Below are 8,476 nucleotides of genomic sequence, written 5' to 3'. Positions count from 1 at the left end.
CATTGCCCCCATTGCTTTTTTTTATTGAATTGCTCCTGAAATGTTATAATTGTTTATATAGAATGCATCTATTAGATGACTATATATGATGGATTCAGAAAGTCAGAGTAAAACTTGGGACTACACTGTATATGACTGTTTTACACCAGAGAGGAAGGCGACCTACTGAGATTGTAATCTGAGCAGAGTCCAAGCCTGCATGGGCACACAGCTAAGCAGAGCATTCTGGGAATGCTGCTGATACAGGAAGTCAGTGCAGCAGCTTAAACTCACACTGATCTTTGTTTAGAAGCTAAACTGAGACTTGTGTCGGTTACTAATACAAAGGAATGTTTCTGTTATGCATCATGACCACAGGCTCCAGAAAGACTTGGACACAGGGTAAGGAAAAGGAAACTATCAGCAAATCAGAGTTTAGATATATTCTCAATATGGAGAGAGGGACTTTTTTTCTGTAAGAAGAACTTGTGCTTTTGTGTATGTATCTGATGTGTACACTCCACAAACACAAATTAGCATATCATTCTGCTCACTATACAAACCGCAAATAGCACAATGCATTCCAGCCTTTTAGATTACACCTGTGCCAGTCAGTGAACGGATCTACAAAAAAATCTAGATTTTTTTGAGGAGGAAAAAATCTATTCGTAAAAATTTCATCTTTGCATAAATAAACTATAAAACGTGTTTTAGAACAAATGTGCTGCAACACATCGCGACTAATCGGTAAATAGTTTTCTAGAATTTAACCCTTTCGCTGCTGTTTTAAAATTTGAGTCGGTAAATGGGATATTTTTTTATTTTCTTTCATGTACTATAGATTGTATGCTTGTGAGCAGGGCCTTCCTACCTATATATCTGTCTGTTATTACCCAATTTTGTTCTATTAATGCTTACAATTGTAAAGTGCAACGAAATATGCTGCGCTATATAAGAAACTGTTAATAAATAAATAAATGTACGTTTCGTAAGCGGCACATACACGGGCCTATTTTACACACGATATGCACGATTTTGATCGATCGCAACAGCATGCGATGCACCGAGGTGTCGTACGTTTTCAAATCGCACCGTGTAGGGTCCGCATTACACGTGTATTACAGATTCAAATATTTCCAGGCCGTGTTTGAAAGTAGATATTCTGTGGAATTGAAACTGATGTGTGTCTTGCGGCTCCACATTACTCACCTGAAATTTCTTCACAAATGTACATGTTGAGGAAATATCCCACAAAAATGTTAGTGACTGAAACGCTCCTTCAACCGGGATGTTAAATTCAATATATATCATAAACATTCAGAGCAGATGCGTATCTGGGCTCCAGAGCACCCTGTGCCGGCCTCACCCCCTAAACGCGTAACGTCGCACAGACGGGACCCTACACAGACTGCTGGGTGCCTGTCTGGGGTGTCCAAAGGAGCAGTGATATTGGCTGCAGGGTGCTGTCCCCTGCTAGCCAGAAGCAAGGGCCATGGGGAAGCTATGGTGCCGCCCATAGAACCCTGCTCTCTCAGTGGCAACCGTTTGCACACCCCTAGTTACGCACCTGATTCGGAGGGACCCTAATTGCTCCTAAAAGTGATTTATGTAACTAGTTTATTTGGGTTAGGTATATTATGTCAACATGAGTTTGAGGACCTGGTCATTATGTTGACATTAAACATGTCCATAATGTCAGCATTGACCATGTTTACATTCAGCATGTCGACACTGATGTATTGTCAACACTGTCTTGTTTTTTATGTCTGTCTATCCATAACAGTATGGTACCCTAAAGCATACTTGCCAACTCTCCCTCATTGTCAGGGAGACTCCCTGAAATAGTAGCAATCTCCCTGAAGAGTCTAGCAATCTCCCTGATTGCACATAACCCCCATTATGAAGCTGTTATATACTTGAGGAGAAAATGAATCAGTGATATAGATATTCAAAAGTCAAGTGCCATTTCCCTGCATTGGTTATATAAGGCACATTTTCTGAAAAGTATCATTGTGTTTCCATCAACAAGTAGATCTTACTAATTGCTTTGGGGCTCATTTAAATGTGGATGTAAGTCAGTATTATGACGTGCCTCTCAGATGTAGCAGTACACGGCCACTTTACCGCCGCGGTAATAGGCGTTGCTTTCACAATCTCCCTGAAAAGCTTTTTCAAAACTAAGCAAGCATGCGACACACTAATGTCAACATAGTGTAGTCGACAGTGAACATGTTGACATGTTTATTATATCGACATTCGCCATGTTGACACCATATTTGCCAACTCTCACTCATTGTCAGGGAGACTCCCTGAAATAGTAGCAATCTCCCTGATTCCCTAAAGAGTCTAGGAATCTCCCTGATTGGACCTTACCCCCATTATGATACTGTTATATAAAAGAAAAAGCAGTATAATTTACCTGCATTGGTAATAAGGCACAATGATCCCTATGGCTACATGCATTTTCTAAAAAGTATTAGTGTGTTTTCTTCAACACGTAGATCCTACTAACTGCTTTGGGGTTTGTTTACATTTAGATGTAAATCAGTTTCATGACACGCCTCTCAGATGTAGCAGTACACGCCCACTGTAACAGGGGCTCATAGGTGCTGCTTTCAGAATCTCCCTGAAATGCTTTTTCAAAAGTAGGCAAGTATGCCCTAAAGCTGGGTACACACTCCTGCGGATCGGAGCGACATATCGGGCACATCGTCTAGTGTGTATCCTCTATATTGCTGACAGTGATCGCGCCCGCACGCCCTCAGTGACATCCTCCATTGGCACTGCATGCAGGTCGACGAATGATATCGTTAGCGGGGACCATGCTGTTTGAATGCAGCATGGCCACCACCCTCGTTCCGTCGCTGCCGGCATTGGCAAGTGTGTATAATAAAAACAGCTTTCTTATAGCGAACATAAGGAATTTGCAAGGTTTCAGGGCAGCAACCTCTGTGAGGCAATAGCCTGAAATGTTGTTCAATATAAATATATATAGGTTGCACTTCTGTTGTTTGCTGCTATGTATTTCTAACTATAATAATTGACATGGAGGATACTCAAATACCTCTCCAGTAGTTATGCCCCTTGTCCTATTTAGATTATAGCGGTCCTCATGTTTCCATTTTTTTGATGATCTCATCTAGAAGCCCCGTATGTGTTGATTTGGGCTATTATATGGTAAATGAACCTACCACCGTATATGCTATACATAATTTTCAGGATTTGTTAAATAATATGGCAAATATTTGCAGCTCACATAATAATATGCACAACCTATTTAGGGGTCTATGTACTAAGCCTTGGAGAGAGATAAAGTACCAACCAATCAGCTCCTGTCACTTTACAGACTATGGACCTCATTCAGAGTCGGTCGTAAGCGGCTGCTCAGTCGTACGCCTAACGACCGAGAAACCTGAAAAAGGAAGCAATCGCACGGCCGGTCGGTCGCAACCAAAGTGACGCCCATACATGAACAATACACCTCCTCCTAGCTAACGAGTGATAGCAGCTAGCGATCGAGTCAATCGTTGTCAGTCGCTGTATGTTAATTTTCTTCTGATGGTTGCGGCCGCTTGTGTTGTGTTGATACCCACAAAAATAGAAAAAAAAATGCGTAGAAAAAGCCATCCCTATGAAATTTATTTATTCTTATTATTCGCTAATACAAACGCAGCTGAATCAATTACAAACTAATTAGCAGTGTTATTAGCTTCATCAATCGATTATTAGCTGCTTGCATTGTGTAGCTCAAAATAGAAACATCAATCCTAACATCAATAACATTCAATAGTATCGATTGTACTGTGTGGCTTGCAAGAGCACGTACCCAACCTCAAGCTGTACGATCAGCCAGGCCTCCAACCTGCTCGCAGAGTGACGTTTTACTACTTCCGGCCTTCTATATCGGTCGTAGCAGGTAATTTATGTATGCCCCTAAAACGCCCTCTAAACGCTGAGGCACGCCTGCGTTTTCAGACCACCACCCCCGTCAACACCCACAAACGGCCTTTCATGTCAATCAACTCTCGGAAGCCACTTCCTGCTCTTAAGTCGTACGATCTACAGCATTTTGGATCGCAAGGTCTTGTATGCACATGCGCACAACTAACCGTACGCATGCGTGGTTTGGAAACATCGGATGCGTACGACCGAGCTGCCGCTTGCAACCGACTCTGAATGAGGTCCTATGTTTGAAAAATGACAGGAGCTGATTGATTGGTACTTTATCTCCATCCAATTTATCTCTCTCCAAGGCTTAGTACATAGACCTCTTTGTATGAGGAACAATCTCTCATGCCCATAGGCTTATTTTGGGGGACTCCGTGACACCATTAGCTTATTCATGCCTCACATGTTTGCAGTGGAAGGAATTGAGGTAAGATGTGTGACCATACACTGGGGTGGGCCTAGTTCCTTTCAATTGTTACACTGCATCTTACCCATCTCCCTTTCCCTCACAACACCAAGCTATAGCTATGTGCACCAGAGGCAGATGTGCGTGGGACCATTGGCGGAACTAGAGAGTGGTGGGCCCAGGTGCAAGAATATGCTTTGGGCCCCTCCTCCGTGTGTATCCTGATGAAGGGGATGTAACCCCGAAATGTTGATAATAAACACGTTTGTTCACTGAGGTACAAATGGGTCCACATACATCTAGCCTTTCAAGTCACGCCATGCTGTGGTGTGACTCATACTTGCCAACTCTCCCTCATTGTCAGGGAGACTCCCTGAAATAGTAGCAATCTCCCTGAAGAGTCTAACAATCTCCCTCATTTCATCCTTACCCCCATTATGAAGCTGTTATATTAAAAAACAGAGATATATACATTCCAATGGGATCATTAGTGTAATTTCCTTGCATTGGTTATTATAAGGCACAATGATCCCTATGAATTTCTGCAAAGTATTAGTGTGTTTTCATCAACAAACAGATCTTACTAACTGCTTTTGGGCTGGTTTACATTTGGATGTAAGTCAGGTTTAGGACACGCCTCTCAGATTTATCAGTACACGCCCACTGTGACACGCGCTCATAGGTGCTGCTTTCACAATCTCCCTGAAATGCTTTTTCAAAAGTAAGCAAGTATGGCGTGACTGAGTAGCGCCAAGCGTCTTTTCGTCCATCTTTTTACCTTCAAATGCGTCTTATTCGCACAACGTTGCGAATAGATAGCATAAGCAGCATGCCTATGTTCTCTGTGCGTCTGAGGGTGCGTCTGCGTTGTGCGAATAAGACACATTTGAAGGTAAAAAGATGCACGAAAAGACGCTCAGCGCTACCGAGTCACACCGAGCTTCCGAGTTATGTGTGGCGCAACTTGTAGCGCATGGAGGATAGATGTATGTGGGCACATCTGTAGAAGTCTCTGGAGTGCCGCCTTTATATACACATAATTACATTATGTCCACATAAAAAACGTTGGGAAAGCCGGATGTAAATTAAATACATTAAAGTATAAAATACATTGAAATAGCCACTTCCACATAAAGTACCACCATTACACTTGTGCAGTTCAGATGGGTAAGACTACACCTGCGTCCCAAACCCAGCCCCTGCGTTTCTCAGCCCCAAACCCTGCCCCTGTGCCTCACATCCCCCAGCCCCTGTGCCTCTCAGCCCCCGCGTCTTCATCTCCAGCTCTCCACCCTCCCCAACCACCGCCCATACCGTGGCTCTCCTCCTCAGCCAACACTGTCTCCTGTGCTGTTCCTCTTCTCCGGCGGCTCGGTCCTGGCTCCTCTCTGCAACCAGCAGCGTGACGTCACGTGCAGCACCGGCATCAAAATAAACTTTCTACTTCAGGGTCCATAGGGGGTGCACAGGGTTGACCTTGGGGTATAGGTTGGGAACCAAATCCGGGCACCACGCAGTTAAAGCTTTTAGCTCCCAGGATGCACTGGGTCCACTCTCCCTATAGCCCCGCCCCCTAGCCAGAGGCACCTCAGTTTAAGTTGGTGCCCGGCCGGAGTCGGGTCACCATTATCGCAGGGGGGGGGCTGATAAGCAGCCCCTAAGCTTATTTTATTTTATGAGTTTAGATTTTTTATTTTACTTTTGGACTCCCCAAATCGGCAGCGTCAGACTGTCCATAGGACGTCCAAGCTGCCGCTCCGTCACCCCGCCTGCGCTGAGACGCCAGTACAGATCTGGGGATCTCAGCGGGACCCCAGAGTCTGTACTAGCCGGACTCTGGGGGCGCCCAGGACTGGTGCCGGATCATCGGGGAGCAGGTAAGGTCGCGGGTCACCGATTGCGGTGATCCGCGCATTTCAAAATGCAGTCTGATGCCTCCGGTCTCTGGGGACAGACCGGAGGCGCCGGCAGTGGTGGCGGGCCCCCCATGCCCCGCGTGTTCACTAGACCACCAGGGACTTAACGATCGGCGCTGGGAGCCGGCGTCCCGGGGGTTAATAGCAAGCCAGAGGAGGAAGCCTTCCCTGCTGTAGCGGCTCCTCCCCTCAGCTCAGCGCCTTTCAGTATTATAGTCTGTCGTGGCTGAGCTGCTTCCTCCGTAGGCCACGCTTCTTATGAGGTCTCCAGACGGCCATTTTCTCTGGTGCAGCTGCAGAAATCTCCGGAGATGGCAGTTAGTCCAGTCCCCCTGCGTACCTCACCATTAGGTCAGTGTACACAGCGCTATAGCCGTCCCAGACACTGAATCTGGGCAGTTGAATGTAGTGATAATGTGCAGTATATTATATGTCATGTTCATGTGTGTGTTTGTGTGTGCATATATATATGGACTGCTAACAGAGGGAGACATACACTTCACTGGACTGAATAGAGTTTCACCACTTGCTTGGCACTAGGTCTCATCGTTTTTACACACTGGGAGTATATGATGCATCTTCATATTTAAATTGCTATTAAGGATTCGGGTTACATTTATTGGTTGAGAAACATCCATCTAATCGTTCCAGTAAAATCTTTATAAGAACTACTTGGATTTTAAAAGCCTTCCTAGGAATATCTCCCTATCAAGGGACAGAAAATAAGCTTATACTACTGAGTGTTCTAACCAGTTCCATATCATCAAGTGTTTGTTCAGACCAGTTCCATTTTTGTGTTTACCCCTGATGAAGTCCCGTATGTGGACGAAACGCGTAGGGTCATCGCTTTGAAAAACCTGCACCTACCACATAAGAAATCCACCTAAGAGCTCACACCTCAAAGGTGTAGGTGGCAGATAACAACATCTATCCTTCTGTACTGGGGCAGGTTTACTAAAAGTTGTTTTATGCGATTTATGTATTTATTTGTATTGTAAATTGTTTATATTTTTACCTCTGTTGATATACCAAAAATAAAATATTCAGGTATAAGAATTATGGGCCACCATAGGGCTTTTATTTTATGAACAATATCCAAAACATAAACTTATGGTGATTTGAAGACTAACTAGAGGGTTGTGTTTGACCAACAGCTAATATTGCAATAAATCCCCCTAAGTGGTGGAAGTTTCTTCTGTTCAATTAATACTCAAAGTTGTAGCGCACCAAAGGTACCCCTTCTCTTCCATTTCTATTTTTAGGTCCTCTACTAGCAGAGGTCCACCTAATTGGTGCAGCTGAACCAGTGTACGCGCGATATAAGGGTTCATTTTGTATGTATGTATCTATATATATATATATATATATATACAGAAGACCAAGGTGCGGCACTCACGGCATCGATTCAATGATAGGCGACAAGTGGCGTTAATGTATCAACGTTTCAGTTCCTTGTTGAACTTTTATCAAGATACCTAACGCCACTTGTCGCCTATCATTGAATCGATGCCGTGAGTGCCGCACCTTGGTCTTCTGTATTTCTACTATTTTGTGAGGGCACCGGCAGCAGTTATCACAGTGTGTGTAATTGGGAGTGCCAGGCCTTTGGCATATTATATATATATATATATATGTACATGTCTGCATTGTATGTGACTTATGCTAGTGCTGACTGTCTGCTTTTCTCTCACCTGTCAGTGTATATCTATCCCTTTTCTTTACAATCTGCCCTAATACAGGTGTACCTGGGGTGGTTCTGAGACCTCACATATATATATATATATATATATATATATATATATATATATACAGTCAGGTCCATAAATATTGGGACATTGACAGAATCTTCATATTTTGGCCTCTATTCACCACCACAATGATTATGAAATGAAACAAATAAGATGTGATTTAACTGCAGACTTTCAGATTTAATTTGAGGGTAATTACATCCAAATCAGGTGAACGTTGTAGGAATTACAACGGTTTCTATATGTGCCTCCCACTTTTTAAGGGGCCAAAAGTAATGGGACAAACTAAACAATCCTAAATCTAACTTTCACTTTTTAATACTTTGTTGTAAATCCTTTGCAGGCAATTACAGCCTGAAGTCTGGAACGCATAGACATCACCAGACGCTGGGTTTCATCCCTGGTGATGCTCTGCCAGGCCTCTACTGCAAATGTCTTCAGTTCCTGCTTGTTCTTGGGGCATTTTCCCTTCAGTTTTG

At 43.7% G+C, this 8,476-nt stretch overlaps 1 protein-coding gene across 2 annotated transcripts in view; it reads left to right on the top strand.

The window, feature by feature from the left end:
* The first annotated feature begins 220 nt into the window (after positions 1-220).
* EXTL2 (exostosin like glycosyltransferase 2) overlaps positions 221-8,476 on the top strand; it is a 59,176-nt gene continuing 50,920 nt past the window's right edge. For both annotated transcript variants that reach the window (XM_088451303.1, XM_088451302.1), the window contains exon 1: positions 221-381. The gene's annotated coding sequence lies outside the window, so the exon portion shown is untranslated. The remainder of the gene's footprint in view (positions 382-8,476) is intronic.

Source organism: Taudactylus pleione, unplaced genomic scaffold (assembly GCF_031769625.1).
Source record: "Taudactylus pleione unplaced genomic scaffold, aTauple2 ptg000546l, whole genome shotgun sequence".
NCBI classification, from domain to species: domain Eukaryota; kingdom Metazoa; phylum Chordata; class Amphibia; order Anura; family Myobatrachidae; genus Taudactylus; species Taudactylus pleione.
The sequence above is the reverse complement of the archived record's forward strand: the minus strand, read 5'-3'. Positions and strand labels throughout refer to the sequence as shown.